At 38.8% G+C, this 19,847-nt stretch overlaps 1 long non-coding RNA gene across 1 annotated transcript; it reads right to left on the reverse strand.

Annotated features, from left to right (window-relative positions):
* Nucleotides 1-1,612: 1,612 nt before the first annotated feature.
* LOC309633138 lies at nt 1,613-17,394 on the reverse strand. Its single transcript, XR_014247337.1, has 2 exons — nt 14,752-17,394; nt 1,613-12,671 (listed from the first exon to the last, which is right to left on the reverse strand). It is a non-coding gene; the product is annotated as an uncharacterized lncRNA (long non-coding RNA).
* Nucleotides 17,395-19,847: the final 2,453 nt, after the last annotated feature.

The raw sequence follows: 19,847 nt of genomic DNA on the forward strand, positions 1-19,847 counted from the left end.
GTGGGCATTATTTTTTCAGTTCTCCCTTTCCAGAAGTGGTAGCCCTTCCGGAGAGCTGGTTTTGTCCAGGATTTATTCTTCTCTACCAGTTTGTTTTGTTGCACACCTCCAGGGAAGACCATTCATGTGAGCACTGTCCTCATGGCCTTATGGCTGCATTCGCGTTGTGCTCGTTTCCTCTAGGCTGGTGAGGGCTCATTTCCAGGTGTGTAGCCCCAAGAGACTGTGTTTAATCCGAGCCTTCCCTCTGGGGGATGTCCTTTCTTTGTTTTGAGTGCTGGTAAGTGCTTAATCTCTTTTGTTCATATTTTATCCAGCAGTTCAATGTGCTTGTGGTTGAGGGAGAGGAGTCTATATTAGTTCGGTTTACCCTGTTATTCAAACATTTTGTTTATAAACATTTATTATAGCTTTATTTTTTACTTTTATATTCTAATCCACTTAATGCGGTTTTTCTTTCAGATGATAACTAGTATAGATGTTTAGAAAAGCTACTGAGTTTTGTCTGTTGATTCTATGTATCTTGTAGAACAAATATTCTTTTTTGTTGTCGTTGATTTTCTTACATTTTATCTATATGCAGTCATGTTGCCTGCAAATAATATTGTTGCCTCTTGTACACCTTACTTATACATAAACTTCTCACCAGTTTTTTCCCATTTTATTGCATTGTTTATGTTAGCTATGATGAATAGTAGTGGTATTAGTGACCACCATGCCAAATTTTCAGAGATGATTCTAAGTCACTATTTTTTTTAAATCAAGTTATGGTGGGTATGGAGATGCACTGCTTAGATTCCCTTTTGAGGAAGGACTTGTTACAGCTCTCAGTTCCTTCAGGGTTTCCCTAGGCTACAGACAGCTGCCTCAGCCATGAGCCCACGCTTCCTACGTTGCCCCAAATCCAGTGATTGATCAAGGCAAGGGTATAATGGTCCAACCCTCTGGGTCCAACGCAGGACACCACTGACAGGCTTCTTTCTCTGCCCAGTCCTGAGGTCTCCTCCCTTCCACAGGGATTGATCCCTAAAAAATATCCTGCACATTGAAATCTATGTTTCTGTCTGTATCTTTGACCACATTCTATTGAAAGTATATGGACCTCTCATAATCACTTATTTCTAATTAATTTGTAATTTTAGTTTTTTAAAATCTCTAACCCAAGACTCACTTTTAAAACTTTCTTAATTCTTGTTGTGTGACTTAAACACATACACATACCTATACCTATCTTTTAATATCAATCTAAAATTTTTATTTAATTATGATCAAAGAATATAACCTAGGATATTTCTCTAGAATTTACTGAGATTTTATTTGTGGGCTAATATTTGCTCCAGAGCTACATAATATTCACAGCTATTAGGAAAAATGTGATTTTCTGTACATTGGGAACACAGTAAACAATATATCTATGAAGTCATTCTTACTGATTGTATATTAAAATTTGCAAAGTTTTGTATTCTTAATTAAATTGAGTATTTGATATATCAAATGTGATAGAGTTTTGTTACAGTTTGCCACTGTTGTCATGCATTTTAAATTTTCTTTTAGCATTTCTAGCAGTATTTGCTTTTCGTATTGTTGTCTTATGTTACTTGGGGCATTAAGATTTTTTTTTAAATTTAATTAATTAATTAATTTATTTATTTATGGCTGTGTTGGGTCTTCGTCTCTGTGCGAGGGCTTTCTCTAGTTGCGGCAAGCGGGGGCCACTCTTCATCGCGGTGCGCGTGCCTCTCACTATCGCGGCCTCTCTTGTTGCGGAGCACAGGCTCCAGACACACAGGCTCAGTAGCTGTGGCTCACGGGCCTAGTTGCTCCGCGGCATGTGGGATCTTCCCAGGCCAGGGCTCGAACCTGTGTCCCCTGCATTGGCAGGCAGATTCTCAACCACTGCGCCACCAGGGAAGCCCGGGGCATTAAGATTTACAACTCTTTTATCTTCTTGGAGGATTCTGCCCTTTCTCAATAAACACTTCTTAGTTTAATTAATTCTTAATTCTTAATCCTGGCATGTTTAACTAAATATTATCATATGCCTTATTTTTGTTAGGCTTTAACTAACATACTTTGTCCTTCCTTTTATTTTAATCCTTCTGTTTAGTTTGTAAAAACAAACAGGGTATTTTAAACCCTTTTTGAAAGGCAATGTCTTTTAACACGGACATTTTACTCCTGTGTGTGAAATGTTATGTCCTTCTTAGATCTGTACAACTTGGCCTGGAAAAGCAAGGAAATTAGAAAAAGATAAGATAGGAATCATTTGGCATAAGTGAGAGTTTGTCTCTTCACGAGAAGTTAGAGAAGTTAGAAAAGTTTGGCTGGTCAATTTGACTGTGTTTCAAAAGGGCTGCCACATCAATTTGCAGTTTGGACAAACGGCCAGGGGCAAAGACATCCTGAAAAGAGACCTAATCTAAGGAGCTTTCTGAAAATAGTCTTTGTCAGAAGGTGTGCTCTTCTGGCTGTGAGAGCAGCCTGAGCAGCCTCATAACTCCTCTCTCTTCTACTTCCGAGGCCAGAAACTAGAAGTGAAAATAAGTTGGTTAAAAAAATACATGTATGTAGAATGTGGTCAGAGCCTGAAGTCAGAGTAAGAGTAGAAAAGGGGTCAGGAAAAGAAGAGGTTTAAACAAAAGAATAACCCCTCCCAAATTATTTTAAGACAACTGTAATATTACCAGTCCATTTTAGGGCTTGGCCAAGTTTCCAAAAGCCATATTGCTGCTGTTGAAGCCTCTCATAGAAAATACTAAAGTAAACCAGTTTGTAAGAATTGCTTATTTTCCCTCATACTGTTCATATGTGTTGCCCCATGTTCTCCAGTTTCAGACTGACAAAAGACTGCTGGGAGTAACTCATAAAGACTAAGGGCTTGGCCTCCTTATTTTGTTTTGTTTTTACACCGACAAAAACAAAATGGCTGCTGAGTACAGAGTCAAATACCTCTGTATGGTCAAGTGCTTTTTTTGTGTTCATGGGTGCCTGAGGCCTGTTTATTTTGGGAGGCGTATTGGTATTCATTTCCAATAGAAAGTAGCAGAAGGAAGCCAGATCCTTTTTTTCCCACAGAAGGAGAGCAATAAATATTTTTAAAAAATATTTAGAAAGGATGATCAGTGATAAGCAGGAACATGTCAAGCAATATTACACATTCTGTTTTAGGAACTTTGGAAGTGCTTAGTGCCTGAGAAATCAGGAAAGCTGTTTTTGTTGTAAGGAAATAGCAATCAGAAAGTTATCTATTTCTAAGTCTCAGGGGTGGTACTGTGAGCCTATCCAAGGGTCTGAGGTCTAAGTACAATGGAGAGGGAAAGTGAAAAATAGGGAACGAGAAGAACCTAATTTAGAAAAGAGATAGGCTATTCTGCTGAAGAAACACTAGACACAGATCTGTACTAGGCAGCAGACATTTTCATGCAGGGTTGTTTGCATTACCAATAGATTCCCAAGTGGAAGATCAGTTAAGAATTGAGTCACATAGAGCATTAGATATGAAAGAATATGGTATACTCAATTCATAAAGGATTGGCCTATTATTTCTTTCTGCGTTTTAAATTTTATACAGCTGCCCTTCTAAGCTGAAGAAACTGATGGTTCTGGTGTGATTTCATTACTAGGTAGTTCTTTGTCACTCTCACTTACATGGTTATTAAAATAAAATAAGTTTTCAGCTTTCACTGCTGTGGCCTGGGTTCAATCCCTGGTCAAGGAACGAGATCTTGCAGGCCACACGGTGTGGCAAAAGAAAAAAAATTCAAAACTTTTTTCAGAAGACTTTTCAGACTTTTTCAGAGAAAAGACAAAGTTCTCACCACTAGGTGCTAGAACCCCAGACCAAAAGAACCCATTTGAACTTCTAACCAAAAGACAGACAGACATATGACTTATGGCAGCTCATGTGACTTCTGGCTATGGACAATGGCTGCTTGGTCTCTAGCCAAACCCCTCAAACAGGCTGGGATTGCAGTAGTTAATCTCTGAGACAGTTACGTGGAGAATGATACAGCCCTTCCTGTGCCAGGTATAGATCTATTCAAGTAAATTGATACGACAATCCCTCTTTGAGTAATCTATTCCACAGAAGTAAAAGCACTGAGATTTAAGTCCAAAAATGCTTATTGTAGCAATATTTAGAGTGGAAACAAGACTGGAAACAACCAATGGACATCATTAGGAATGGTCAAATGAATGTTGGTACCTCAATTCTATGGATATTATACAGCTATTTAAAAAGGAGTTAGAACCCTATCTATTGATGGCAGGTATAGTATAGCAGCTGGCATTTTTAGAATGCTTACTATGTATGTGTCAGCTCTGTGCTGTACATTTTACAATCTTATAAGATGAGAAATATTATTTCCTCTACTTTATTTTATAGATAAGAAAACTGAGCACAGAGATGGTTAAATAATTTTCCAAAGATATCAGAGCTAGTCAGCAAGGAGCCAGGATTCAAGCCTAATCAGTCTGACTCCAGAAACTGTGCTTTTTATCCCTACACTAGCTTACAAGCTGCAGAGAAATGGAAAGTAAGACAACATTTGGATAATAACAAACAACCCAAAAACCACATAATGTGTTTATGTATTTGTATCAATTTGTATGAACATGAAGAAAAGTGTGGAGAGATGCAACCAGATATTAACATGGATTACCTTGGGGAGCCAAGTGTGGGTGGGGATGGATGGAGTGGGAGAGCTTATTAACGCTTTATTTATACATCTTTGCCTTGTGTTCCAGGTTATAGACAGCACACCTAATAGTTGTATCTCTAGTCTAACTGATAAAGTTCTTTGTGCACCCACAATACATTCCAGAATTCATTCATTCATCCAAAGAACACTTACTGAATATCTGCTATAAGGCAAGCACTAAGCCAGGCATAGGGATACATATATTAAAGGTATCTAGAGACACTTCAAGGAGACAGACAAGTAGAATACATCATAAGTGTTAGGACAGCAGTAAAAAAAAAAAATAGGGACAGTTAGTAGAGGCAGGACCCAGGCGTGAGCATGGTGGTGGAGAGAATGGTAATCCTGAAATATTTTCCCCAAAAGCGGCACTAGACAGCCTCTGCTTAGCAATCCCCTATGATTTCAACTTCACTATTATTGCCTCCTTTTATTTTACTTTATTTTATTTTATTTCAGTTCAGTTTCTGGCTTAGAGAAACAACAAGGTAGATTAAATAGAGCCTGGGCTTTGGAATCTGGCAGGCCTGGGTTTCAAGTCCTAATCTCTAAATTACTAGTTGTGAAACCTTGGGCAAGGCATGCTTTTTTCTCTAAACCTCAGATCCTTCATCTGTTAAAGTCTGATAATAAGAACTACTTTAAGTCCACGGTGAGTGTCCTGTATATCTATTATAGCATTGAAAACCTCCCCAAATTTAGAGGCTTAATACAACTACGTCATATATTTTGCCCATGAATCTGCAATATGGGCTGGGCTTGGTGGGGATAGTTCATTCCTGCTCCACACAGTATGTTAGTTGGGTTGGCGTGACTACAGCTGAAGGATCCATTTCCTGGTTCACTCTCATGACTAGCAAATTGGTACTGAGTCCTTTCCACACTGGTCTCTCCATGAGGCTCTCTGGGCTTTCTAGTAGCATGGCGTCTAGATTCTAAGAGCAAATGTTCCAAAAGATAGGAAGCGTAAGCTGGCAATCTCTTCAGACCTGGGCCCAGATATTATATAGACTCACATCTGCTACATGCTATTGGTCAAAGCAGTCACAGAGCCCACCCAGATTCAAGGAAGGAGTGTATTAAGAAACTGTGGGGAATACAGATCTATACAATTCATGGCCAGAGAAATTCCTGAGGCAAAGAAATGCAGGTTCTGGCAGCAGGATGTTGGACCTTTTTGAACTGAAGAGACGAGATTGAGGGGATATGGCCAAGGTGCCTACCTGATCCAGTCCACGCTGTAAGCTGCTTCAGTTGCAGGAATCTTTGTGGAAACAAATAAGTGTTCAATAAGTGATCATAGAATGAATGAATGAATGAATGAATATAAGAAAATTGGCCCTAAATGTAAACAGGGGGAAGAACCCCGAGAACCTGGCATAACATAAAGCAGGAATCAGCAAACTATAACCAGTAAACCAAATCCAGCCTATGACCTGTTTTTGTAAATAATGTTTTATTGGAAAACAGCCCCACCTGTTTGCTTATGTGTTGTCTGTGGCTGCTTTCACGCAACAATGGCAGAGTTGAGTCATTGTGACAAAGAGCTACAGCCTACCATGTAAAAAATATTTACTATCTGTCTCTTGACAGAAAAAGTTTGCAGACCTCTGTCATAGAGTATTGAAATCTGAACAGTCTACACCCACACTTCTTATCAGTTCTCCCTTATTTCCCGTTTTCTTTCCTTTATGATCAAAGGCATTCCCCACTTTTCGAAAGTTTGCTTTACGCCATTTAGCTTTTACGAAAGACCTGTTTTCTCTAACAGAAAGAAATCCAAAGAGGATTAAATAGTGTCAGTGTTTGTCTTGCAGGGAGTCCTTACAGAGGCAGCATGAACCCTGAGCAGTGAGAATGGCACCGCCAACCAAGCTCCTTCCTAGGGAACTACACTGAGCATCCCAGCATCAAGCTGCCATAGCCTTGAAATATGTCTGTGAGCATCTGTGCTTTATCGGGATTTGTTTTGTGAATCTATTAGCAAAATGGGTCCTAAGGTAATCGCTTCTTTGCCTTACGTCATTTCAGCCTAGGAAAGATTTCATAGGAACGCTCTGCTTTTGGATCATGGGGAAAACCTGTATTTATCTATCACTGTGTACCCAGGGCTTAGGTATAACTTACAGGGAGCGAAGGGATTTGATCCTAGAGAAAAACTAAATTGTACCATTCCTATTTTAACAGATGTAGCTACCACAAACAGAGGAAGGCAAGAAGAGGAATGGTTAGAGCAGAGAATCTAATAAAGTATGGTGTTGCTATTAAACAATTAATTTAACTGCCCTTTTGCTTGTGACAGGGACTGACTGTGTCATATTTATATCACATTTGGCTGCCAGTTTGCCAAGGAGTCTCAGATACCAAGCAACAAAAACAAGTTCTGAGTAATTTAATTAGAAAAGAATAAATTAAGAGCTATTCGGTAGCTCACTTCATATCCAAGAAGGCTGAAGAACCAGATGTAGAGGCTACATAGCAAGGAACAATATCCAAAACCTATGAAACCGGCCCCATGAAGGCCACGCGGCCTCTCCTGGTGGGCAAGAAAAGTCTCTTGTACCACTTTCTTTATGCCTTCTGGACCTTGTGCCAGCTGTAGGAAATAGCACTACTGCCTCTGGAAACTGGAGAGGGCTATCCAGGATTGCCACTTCATAATTGACTATGCAGTCTTTGATTCTCTGTGTCACTAGTAACTGAGCCGAAGTCTGACACAGGGGCATCTGGTTGGGGAGCTATACGTCATATGCTTGTGTTTTAGTTCAAGTGAGTCAGAGAAAATGAAAATCTGGCTTCCATGGTTAGAAGTGATTTGTCCCCAACTCAGAGTATCCTGAATTTTCTAAATTTCTTTATTTTCTTCATTGTTCTTGCGTCCAAATTTCAGCAGGAGCTTTGAGAGGTGATTCAACTGTTTAATCTTTTTTTTTTTCCATTTACCTGCAACAATATTTACTAAGGGTAGGCTGCATGAAAACAATAACTTTGACTGTGCTTTGATTATGGGCACATACCTGGTCTGGGTCTGAGCGTGGGCTTACCTCACTTATCAATGGAACACTCATTGGCTGTGTTAAATTTGCCATTTCTCAGTTCTTTCAAAAAAGCTTCACTATTAAATAGAGAACAGGGATGTGGGAGAAAGGAAAAGGGATTTTAAAAATTATTTTGTACTTATTTATCAAACTGTAGGAGGAAATATGAGCATGTTTTTCCACTAACAGGAAGGAGTTTGTATAGAGGGAAAGGTTGAAGATACACTGATAGGAGACAACACATGGAAGAAGGCAAAGTTTTCATGATATTATGATGGTATTACAACCCAGAAACAAGGAATATCTAAGTTCCCTACAAAATTCTCAATGGAGGGAACCAAATATAAGGAATAATAGGCAAAAGGGAAATACATTATCACTTTTTAAAATCATTAACAAGATGGACAATGCAAGGTTCTCTCATTAAGTCTATGTTCAAAAACATGGCTAAGATGACCTAAATAAAGTGTCCTACTCTCCCACATGTGAGCAACACATTCAATTGTACTTGTAGAGAAAAGGATGGCCTGTACCCTGGTCCACTTACATACATAGCCTCATGGAATAGAAGAAAATGAAGAGCAGTGTTTTACAACCTTGGCACCAGGGTTGAAATTTTGGACCAGATAATTCTTTGTTGGGAAGGGGAGTGTTGACCTGTGCATTGTAGGATGTTTAGCAGAATCCCTGACCTCTACCCATTAAATAACAATAGCACATACCCACTCCCAGGTGTAACAACCAAAAATGTCTGAAGACATTGATAAATGTTGCTGGGGGGCAAAATCCACCTGGTTGGTAACCACTGGAGAAGAGAATGGCTGGCCTGTCTCTGATTTGTTCTGAGATAGGAAGGCAAGAGAGTAGCCCTACATGGATGCAGACTTTAAAAATGCAGTAACCCCACTCATAAGTAAACAAGAAAACAAACAAACAAACAAAAACACCCAGTGTACGCCCAGGGCTCTTACTATGCTGATTAACAACTCTATCCTTCTCAAGGAACCAGTAACAGGTGGGCAGAGAAAACTGACATGTCCCCTCCACTTTAATTTTCATTTTTGATTGCCTCTCATTACCTCAGGATGGCACACAGAGATTAAGATCTACTGATGGTAGACTATCCTCCACTCACACAGGGTGTGATGGTTAATTCTGTGTGTCAACTTGACTGGACTAAGGAATGTCCAGATAGCTGGTAAAACTTTATTTCTGGGTATATCTGTGAAGGCGTCTCTGGAAGAGATAAGCATTTGAAGAGACCAAGTAAAGAAGACTGCCTTCACCAATGTAGGTGGGCATCTACCAATCCGTTGAGGGCCTGAATAGAACAAAAAAGTGGAGGAAGGGCAAATTTGCTGTCTTGCTTGAGCTGGGACATCTGTCCTCTCCTGCCCTTGAACATGATGCTCCTAGTTCTCAGACCATTAGACTCAGATGGAGATTTATACCATTGGCTCCCCTGGTTCCCAAACCTACTTGTCTCACTGCTCTGGCTTTCAGAAGTTCATAGGGTCAGCAGAACATACAAGAACGTCAATGAATCAGTCTACACCCACAAAGTACGTGTGAATACCAAGTGATGACAGCTGTTTATTTCCAAGCCAAGTTATTTCTCTAGATCCCAGCATATGGTGTAATCCAGACCACATTGCTGTTGCCAGTCAAAGAACATAGCAGAGACTTAATGTTTTCTTAGGGCAAGGTGGGTAGACAAAGAAACAGGAAAGAGAAAATAGAAGACATGTTTCATATTCTTCCTGTTCTGACTATAAGACCAACACCCAGTTTTATGAGATAATCACATTCCTTTTGGAGTTTTGAAGCAAACCAGAATCCTGGTTTGTGTTTGGGCACAAGCTTTTTTTTTTTTTGAATTTATTTATTTATTTATTTATTTTGGCTGTGTTGGGTCTTCGTTTCTGTGTGAGGGCTTTCTCTAGTTGTGGCAAGTGGGGGCCACTCTTCATCACGGTGCGCGGGCCTCTCACTATCGTGGCCTCTCTTGTTGCGGAGCACAGGCTCCAGACGCGCAGGCTCAGTAGTTGTGGCTCACGGGCCGCGTTGCTCCACGGCATGTGGGATCTTCCCAGACCAGGGCTTGAACCCGTGTCCCCTGCATTAGCAGGCAGATTCTCAACCACTGCGCCACCAGGGAAGCCCCAAGCTTTTTTTTTAATACAATATAAACGTGCTTTTATTTATTTATTTTTAATAAACTTATTTATTTATTTATTTTTGGTTGTGTTGGGTCTTCATTGCTGGGCGCAGTCTTTCTCTAGTTGCGGTGAGCAGGGGCTACTCTTTGTTGTGGTGCGCAGGCTTCTCATTTCGGTGGCTTCTCTTGTTGCGGAGCATGGGCTCTAGGCACGTGGGCTTCAGTAGTTGTTGCTCGCAGGCTCAGTAGTTTTGGCTCATGGGCCCTAGAGCACAGGCTCAGTAGTTGTGGCACATGGGCTTAGTTGCTCTGTGGCATGTGGGATCTTCCCGGACCAGGACTCGAACCCGTGTCTCCTGCATTGGCAGGCAGATTCTTAACCACTGTGCCACCAGGGAAGTCCTGGGCACAGCTTCTAAATTTCCTTTTCAGCTCTTAGATTTTTAATAATCTCATTGAATTTTTTTCTCTATGTCAACCTAATAGGGTTTTCATTTCTCTTTAAATGTCTGTTTGAAACAAAATCACCTTCCATACCAACCCCCAATCCCACCCCACCACAGTTTAACCCACAAGCTTAGCTCACATCTATGACTTGAGCTTATGAAATGAACAAGTTAGAAGCAGTGTGAGGCCATGTGCTGGTGGAGACCATGATGGTGAGGGGCCAGAGCAGTGAATGCCAGGACCTAAGGACAAGCCACATAAATCCAAAGCAGAAATCCACAGTGATTTTCTTTTCTTTGTATCCTCTTCAAAATAGCATAAAGAGGAACTACATTTGGAACTACCATTTTAGTGCCACCTACCCATGCCAAGCACTAAGAATTTAAATTCCAAATGTTTCACACATTAGTGTTCTCTAGTCCTCAGGAATCAAATGGCTTTTACAGTTTAAAATACTGGCCCACAGTCATGGCTGAGTAATACAATGAAGAGAAGTACAAGCTCTGGTAACAACAACAACAAATTACTCCACTACCAGTACCTAAAACAGCTGTAATATTGAAGCTCTGCTTGTCTTGAGATGAGTATTTTCTGACTCAAAAGTACCTCTTTTCCTAAAAATCTAATATTAAGTCAAGTTACAATGTCAGCTGTCACAGGTGCACCAAGACCCTCAGTCTCTCTACATGGTACTTTGGCCTAAATACCAGTTCTTATGGAGATATCCACATGAGCCCACATTGGATATCAATAAATACTGGTTTGGGGAAAGTGGGGGTTTGGGATGCTTTTATTATTGCCAAGCATCCAACAATCCTGCCCCTATGCTCATCTCTCCTCCTTGTGGGATTTCAGGCCATATATAGGCAAGAAGCAATAACCAAATGGGAAACAACATAGTCCTTTATTAATAGCAAGAACCATATACAACCAAAGACCTACACCTGGGTATTGCAGGCCTGAAGGTGTGCCACCATAATTCAAAAGCCCCTATGGATTTCTGGAAGATACAAAACAGAGGGAATGCACTGGTGGTAAAACCCAACAGAACTGAACGATTCTCAACCTCACATGAGAAACAGGGAACTATTATAAGAAGAACCCAGAAATATGCCCAAGCTCAAAAACAGAGTTAAAAAAAAGAGTTGCCCATGAAAAACTAATTAAACTCAACAAACAGAACTAATCCTCATAGAAGCAGAGTCTGTACAGGGAACAGAAGAAGAATATACTCAGTAACTTGAGAGAGATTTGAAAGGATATTTTATCAAGGGAAAAAATTCGCTGTGAATAACAAGACTTAGGAATTTTGGAATTAAAAATATAATTTCTGAAATACAAATTTAACTCAATGGAGGGCTGAATAGTAGAATGCGCCGCACTGAAAACAGAATCAGTGAGCTGGAATATCAGTCACCTTATTCTTGCAGAACATGCAAAAGAAGACAGAGGTCTTTTACTGGGTCTCTAAGGTCTCAGCTTCAGGAGAAGAACTGGATGAAGATAAAATTGAAGAACAGAATAATTTTCCTGTGTCGGGAAAAGGCTTGAGCATTCAGATTAGAAGGCTATGTCTACCAGATGATGAGCAAGAAAAATAATTTTAAAAATACCTACCAAAGTCCTAGTAAAACTTCAAGTATAAAATGAATATACTAAATTACCCAGAGAGAATAAAAAAGTATAACAGAGAAAGAATCAGATTGACTTCCAACTTTTCATTTGAAATATAGGACACAAGAGGTTGAAGGAATAACGTCTTTAAGTTTCTGTGGGAAATTTTGACCTAGAGTTCTCCATTATTCTAAACCAGTATTTAAGGGTAATGGCAGAAGAAATGTTTTTCATAAAACTTATCATCCATAAGCCTTTTATAAAGATTTAAGCAAGAATGTATTCCAGGAAGAGTAAAATATAACCCAAGAAAAGGAATATATAGAATAAAAGAAGCAATAGTGAGTAAAAATACATCATTATATCTAAAAAATTGCTGATACTAAGGTGTATAAGTGAATGTTAAGGTTTGCTTTCAATGAAAATAGAAGCACAATTTAAATAAATTTTAGATTAAAATTTAGACCTAAATTTTAGATTATTTCAGAAAAACATGAAAGATCTCAGAAGCAGTGCTGGAAGATTTTGAGTGCTGTGGGTAGGGTCGTATTGGGAAAATCAGAGAGAGATTATAAAGCCTGAAGAGTTTTGATGCTGATGGAAGAATAAAAATTAAAATTTTTATTAGAGATGGATTGTTTAGTACCTTTCTAAGAAAAATTCTGAAATCTGAAACACGTCTAACAAAAAGGTTTCAGATAAAGGATTGTGGACCTAGTAGTAATTTTAAAAAAGGTGTGGCAAAGAGCTTTTTCTTTCATAGGATATAAGTTCTGTGTTCTAGATAATATTAAATTTGATTATGAGATAGAATTCTTAAGCTCAGTAATAAAAAGCTACTCAAAAGGAAAACAAAGCTCTATTGACCATTAGATCAGTATTTCTCAAAGAGCAGTCTGGGGACCACCTGTATCAGATGCGCTGAAATGCCTCTTACAGATTCTGAGGCCACATTGCAAACTTTCGAAATAAGTTTCTGTGGGTGAGGTCAAATCTGAGGTTCATCTTCCTCTGAACTCTCAAAGTTCTTTGCGTATATCTCTGTATGTCATTTACCTCCCTCTGCTTTGTGCTTTGTTTATATACTTATCTCCTCTCCATTATAAGAGTTGAAGGTCATGAAGGCAGAGACTGTTCCTGAAGACCCTGCAGGACACAGCATACTGGCCTTCCACAGAGATATGCACTGTCATATGCAGTTGTGTTTATGTTTCTTCACAACATTATTATCTGTCAAAGTGCAAGAGGAGTTAATCTACTCAAACAGAATCCTGTGCAAATAGTTACTTTAATAAATTTTTTAGAATGAAACTCTTTTGTGCTCTTTTTATTAAAAAAAGAAGACAGATTATGGGAAACACCCCCTCACCATCATCCTTCTCTATTAAAATTTGTGCTGTTTACATTTAAGCATCTATAAACTTAATGCATCATTACAATGAAAATAAATAGTATACAATGTCTATAAAGGAGGGTGCAAATATATATATATATATAGGAGACCTATAATTTTAAAACAAGGGACTTCCCTGGTGGTCCAGCGGTTAAGGCTCTGTGCTCCCAAAGCGGGGGGCCCGGGTTCGATCCCTGCTCAGGAGGGAAAGCATTCTCTACAAGAAATGCCACACTTTAGCCATGCTATCACCCTCAATTCTCTTCTAGCAGGTAATGTCAACAGCAGAGAGGGTATCTTTGTAGCTTCCTCTCAGGTTCTAGACCCAAGAAAAAATGAAGGGAATAGTGAGGTAAAGAACATATTTAACTACATGGCATTATATACTAATTTGCCCCTGCATCCTTCCTTTTGTCTCTAGGTATTTCATCAAAGATATAAATATGATAAGGGCTGACTTCATGTCATACCAGGACAAATGGGAGGAAGTTACATAGGACTCAAAAAAGCATATGATGAAAATACAATTTTCTTCATTATATAGGGAGGTATTAACAAGCACATAAACAAACACATTTCATTATTTGTTTTGAACATTAACTTTCACTAGTACCAAGGTAAGTTTCCTTTACTGTTATGTCTGATACAATAAACTTCTGAGATGCCATTCTGGCTTGTGTCCTTCTGAGAAAAGAGCTCAGGAGCAGTGCTGCAGCACATTCCCCAATAAAAATAGCCTTGAAAATGTTTGTGATTAGGCCTCCTTGAATAGATAATTTCCATTTCTATTCTTGACATTTATTCCTAAGATATCAATGGGGGGGGTGGTATATAAACCACTTCTAAGCTTATCCTATTATTGATTTTGGAACTTAGAATATGAGATGTTTCTAAAAGCCACATCTCCACCTGTGATCTGGAGACACAGAGAATAAGCATATTGTACCTGAATTACAATTCCCAATGCTGTGAAAAGGAGAGGCCACATCAACAGGATAGAGCACGGAAAGGAAAATAGTCTCCTAGGAGTGATTCTGAGACTCATTAATGTACCTTATCATTGATTCTGCAGTAGATCCTGAAGGAGTCATCCTAGCCTCCCATTGGGAAGCAAATAATTATTTGCTGGGAAAGGTAATTCAAAGGGGTTCTTATAGAAAGCAAATAAGCATATGTAAGTCAGACTATCAGATAAAAAAAAATCCTTGGAACCAAAGAAACAATGTGTAGAGTAAAAGAACGTAGGCTATAACAACATAAAATTTCCCTGTTTCCCCCTGCTAGTTTTCTCCTCCCAGTTCCTAAAACACCTCTAAACTAAAAAATGGAAGTGACAACATCATGAATCAAACTGATATAAAATTAATTCCTGTTCATGTTTGCAAGTACATAAAATAAAACATATAGGATAACAAAGAATATCAATAATATTGAAATACAGTTGTCAAAGCACTAAAATAACGTTTATGGTAATATACTGCTGCTTTATTAATAAAAAACAATATCTAACAGCTGGTCTAATAACTACCATAATTTTACAGTAAATTATATTACAAGATATCTGCAACAACTGTAATGTAATGTGCACATGAGAATCTCCACCCTGAGTCCCCTGACACATTTCTTCCACCATCAGTAAGACGGCTAACATGTCTGTTTCTGATGCGTGACCCCTTGAGAGGAAGTACTGAGAAGGCCCCAGACCATTTCAGTTCCTCCCTCCAGGGTCTCTGAATCTAAGGATGGAGGCAAGTTGTTGTGAATCTGGAGTTCTGTTGGTACAACCAACCATAATATGTTCCTTGAGACCGCTCATAAGATAAGTCTCAAGACTCTTTCAACCCATTACTTAATGTTCAGTACCAGCCTAAAGGTTGCCACCGAATTTTAAAACTCGTGCAACTTGGACTAGTGAATGCTAGAGGGTTGGGTGGCTGGACTTCCATGGTGACTTCACTTATGAGAAATATCACCACATGCAAAGCAAACTGGAGTCTTCAATGCCAGCCTTGGGAAAGTTTGGGATTGGGGGAGCAGTGAGGATTCCCTTGTGAGGATACCCCTGTCCATGACATATTTGCTTGTTGGAGATAGGATGTCGAGTCACTGGGCATGCCTGTATCACTTCCAGAGACTTGGGTCTGCCTTGGTGCTCAAATCTTAACTCTATTATTAGGTCTTCCTCTTGGAGTGTTGCCATTAACGACTCCTTTTCTTCCTCAGCTCTGATTAGCTCTCACTAATCACAGAATTCAGGCAACTCCAGGGGTTTATGGTGAAATTTAATCATTTCTGGCTATAATTTTCTCCCATTCTGACCTAATCTTATTTCTTCAAGCAGGGCTCCCCTATTCTTCATCAGGAATGGCCAATTGTAGACATGCCTCCAGCATGAACGAGTCATTAGAAGATTTTTCCTTTTGTGTTGATGTACAGGTATGATTCCAATTGATTCCCAACAGGTTCTACAACCCATTCTGCAAGGCCCAATTAACCAAGAATATAGAAAGAGCACAGAGAACAAGTCAATGGCAAGTGCATGGAGCAGTGGCTCTCAAACTCAGCTGCATGTTACTATCACCTGTGGAGCCTTTGAAAAATGCTGAGTCCTTCAAAAACTGTATAGAGGTTCCTCAAAAAACTAAAAATAGAACTACCATATGATCCAGCAATTCCACTCCTGGGTATGTATATAAAGAAGATGAAAACACTAATTCGAAAACAGACATGTACCCCAAAGTTCACAGCAGCATTATTTACAATTGTCAAGATATGGAAGCAACCTAAGTATCTGTCAACAGGCGGATGGATAAAGAAGATGAATGTATATATATAATGGAATATTATTTAGTCATTAAAAAAAGGATGAACTTCTAATATTTGCAATAACACAGATGGACCTACAGGGTATTATGCTTAGTAAAATAAGTCAGACAGAGAAAGACAAATACTGTATGTTATCACTTATATGTGGAATCTAAAAGTTAAAATAAATGAATGAATATAACAAAACAGAAACAGACTTACAGACATAGAGAACAAACTAGTGGTTACCAGTGGAAAGAGGGAGAGGGGAGGGACAAGGTAGGCATAGGGGATTAAGAGATACAAACTACTATGTATAAAATAAATAAGCAACAAGGACATATTGTACAGCACAGGGAAATACAGCCATTTTTTGGTAATAACTTTAAATAGAGAATAATGTGTAATAATATTGAATCACTATGCTATATACCTGAAACTAATATAATATTGTAAATTCACTATACTTCAATTAAAAAAAAAGAAAGTAAGAAAAATGTTGAGTCCAGAACACACCCTTACCAAGTAAATCTGAATATGTGGAGTAGGACCCAGGCATCATGCCTTTATTATCCCAGCTATGAAATAAATAAATAAATAAATAAAATGATTATCTCTCTCCCTTTTTGGGTGGTACGACTACCCATTCCTCTTTTTCATTTTTAAGTTTCTTTGCAGTTTTAGCTTTCTGTGATACCTATGTATGGCTTTTATGATATGTAAATGATTAATCCACTTTTGATTTAATAAATAAACATTTAAATAGGAATAGAGTTGCAAGGCTTCGTATCTTATAGAAAGATAAAAAAAAAAAAATCCCCTTGCTGTGAAAAGTGTGGGGAAATATGATGAGCAGAGGGAGTGGGAGAATCTGAAATAACTTGCTTTCCTCACTTTTGTGGAAGACTTGAGCTTTTCAGTCAAACACATGACAACACTACAGTTCTTAACCTGGGGTTTATGGAGTTTATGAACTTTGGTCAATCCTACAACCTCCTGAAATTGTGTGAAAGTACTGAGTTTCTATCATTGTTTTTCTGGTAAAAGACTCAATGAGTTAAGCAGATTCTCAAGGAGACTTACAACCCTACTGCTTCATACCCTTGGTGTTTGAAGATGTGATCTTAGAATCACCTGCATGGGAAACACCATGGGTTTTTGTTAAAATGCAGGTTCCAAGTTCTACTCCAGGCCCACTGATTTAGAAATTTTCAGACAAACAACAGATACTTTTTTATTATATGTAAGTCTTAATTATTCCATGGATTATACTTATACTTAAAAAAAAATCAACTGCTGTTACCTACAACCACATTGATGAATCTGAAAAGTATTATGTTAAATGAAAGAAGCCAGTCACAACAGGCTATATATTGATATTATATAATTCTACTCATATGACACTGTAGAAGAGGTAAGTGTTTAATGACAAATCTGACCAGTGCTTGTCAGGGGTAGAGGGTGAGTGAGGGACTGACTGAAAAGGGGCATGGAGTAATTCTGGGCTGATGAAAACATTCTATATCTTGAGTGTGGTAGTAGTTACATGATGTTTACATGTGTAAACATTTATAGATCTGTTTATTACCTACAAGGGTGAATTTTATTGTGTGTAAATTATATCTCAATAAACCTAACTTAAAAAAAATAATTGTTCATCTGAAATTCAAATTTAACTGTTCGTCCCATATTTGTATTTACTGAATCTGGCAACCCTGTCTGAAAATGAAGTGAAATAAACTCCTTTTTTAAAAAGAACCTTCAGTAATTCATAGGCACACCACATACAGATGTTCTGTGACCTCAATGCTAGAGCTCTTTTGTGAACTGAATACTATACCACCAATCACTGGACAAACAAGATTATATCACTGGTTTACTAGGGCCTGGGATAACTCTTGTCCCTGCCTAGAGTGGATTTTTATATTTACTGGAAGCAACCAGGCGCTTTATACCACAGACTGCCCAGTTTTGCAATGTACAGTGGCTAGCAGGAAGAAATTGTTTTGATCATTCCAGCCTGGCAGTTTCAGACAGTGCTGATGCCTCTTTGTGGGCTGAAACAAGGAAGTCTGGTTGAAAAGTTGCTAATGAAGAGACAGTAAGGCAGTATTTTCCTTTCTGTTTCAGAAAGGGACCTGTAGGCTCTAATAACCATCCTTTTGGTGAGGGAACATTGCCACCTAGCAACAGAATCAAGGCTCCAGACAAAGAATTGACTCCAGCTACACATTTTCAAGTGCACTGAGTTGCAAGTTTGGGTTTCAGTTGCTTTCCACTTAGCATTTAGGGTCTGTATGCTTTCCACGGAATGCAGGGAGAAAAAGGCATTTACCAGTAGAGCCTAGCTTTGTGAAAAGTAAGTGGAAAGGATCTTTAAAAAAAAAGATAGTAATATAAATAAGAATGGATTCCCTTTAGTAAGCACTGGTATGTATGAGAATAAAACAAGCAAAACTAAACACACTTTGTTGAAAGAAATTTCTTTCTGCCAAAAGCTATATGGATGAAATTCACATTTTATTTTACAACTCATAAAATGTCCAAGTTTCTGATGTATGCAAAAGGCTGAATAAAAATTACCGGCAATTAATACATAGACTCTCATGTATAAAAAGAGCATGACTTGGAAGCATTAAGCTTGGCTCCCACTTGGGATTCCGGGATCAACTAAGGGCTTCCCCCAAATCTAGCTAATCCTGGAGTCTTCAAACTCACCCCCACAATATTCACAATGTCTCATGCCATGTGTGTTTCTAGTATAGGGAACAAATCTTGCCATCAGAGAAGAGAAACTAGTTAGAATTTCCCAAGCATTTGATATGGACTTTCCTTTTTCTTGCAACTAAAATAGTCAGTCTTGGCTTAGTGCCACCAATTTTAATAAACATGTCCTTGTGAGCTGTAGCAACAAAGATTATGTTGCTGTAATAAATATTTACTGTCCCTTATTTGATGCTGAAGAATCGTGATTCCAGCTGTAGTATAGTCTTACAGTTGGTTACTAAGTATGGATATGCTTTACAAATTTGTATAACCTCCATCAACGAGATTATTTTACACAGAAAAGAATTTTTTAACTGTCAGTCAAAACAGTCACCTATTTCTTTTTTTTTAAGATTTATTTTATTACTTATTTATTTTTTATTTTTGGCTGCATCGGGTCTTAGTTGTGGCACATGGAGGATCTTCGTTGAAGCATGCAGGCTCTTCATTGTGGTGCGTGGGGTTCTCTCTAGTGGCATGTGGGTTTTCTCTTTATAGCTGTGGCCCATAGGCTCCAGAGCACATGGGCTCTGTAGTTTGCAGCACGTGGGCTCTAGTTGAGGCGTGCGAGCTCAGTAGTTGTGGCACGCGGGCTTAGTTGCTCCACGGCATGTGGGATCTTAGTTCCCTGACCAGGGATTGAACCCGCGTCCCCTGCATTGTAAGGCGGATTCTTTACCACTGGACCACCAGGGAAGTCCCCGGTCACCTATTTCTTATGGAACACTTAAAATGGGCCAGATATTGAACTGCAAACTTACATAAAGGAGATGAGTATCATTATGCCGGTTTTGACTAAAGCTTGGAGAGTTGAAGTAATTTGGCTCAGATCCCACAGCTAGTGTCAGAGCTATACTTCAATGCCACTGGTTAGAACTGCAGAGGGTGGGAGTTCCTCACTAGCAAAGGCAGTAATGAAACACTTT

The sequence above is a fragment of the Balaenoptera borealis genome (genome assembly GCF_965194805.1).
Source record: "Balaenoptera borealis genome assembly, chromosome: 8".
Taxonomy (NCBI): Eukaryota; Metazoa; Chordata; class Mammalia; order Artiodactyla; family Balaenopteridae; genus Balaenoptera; species Balaenoptera borealis.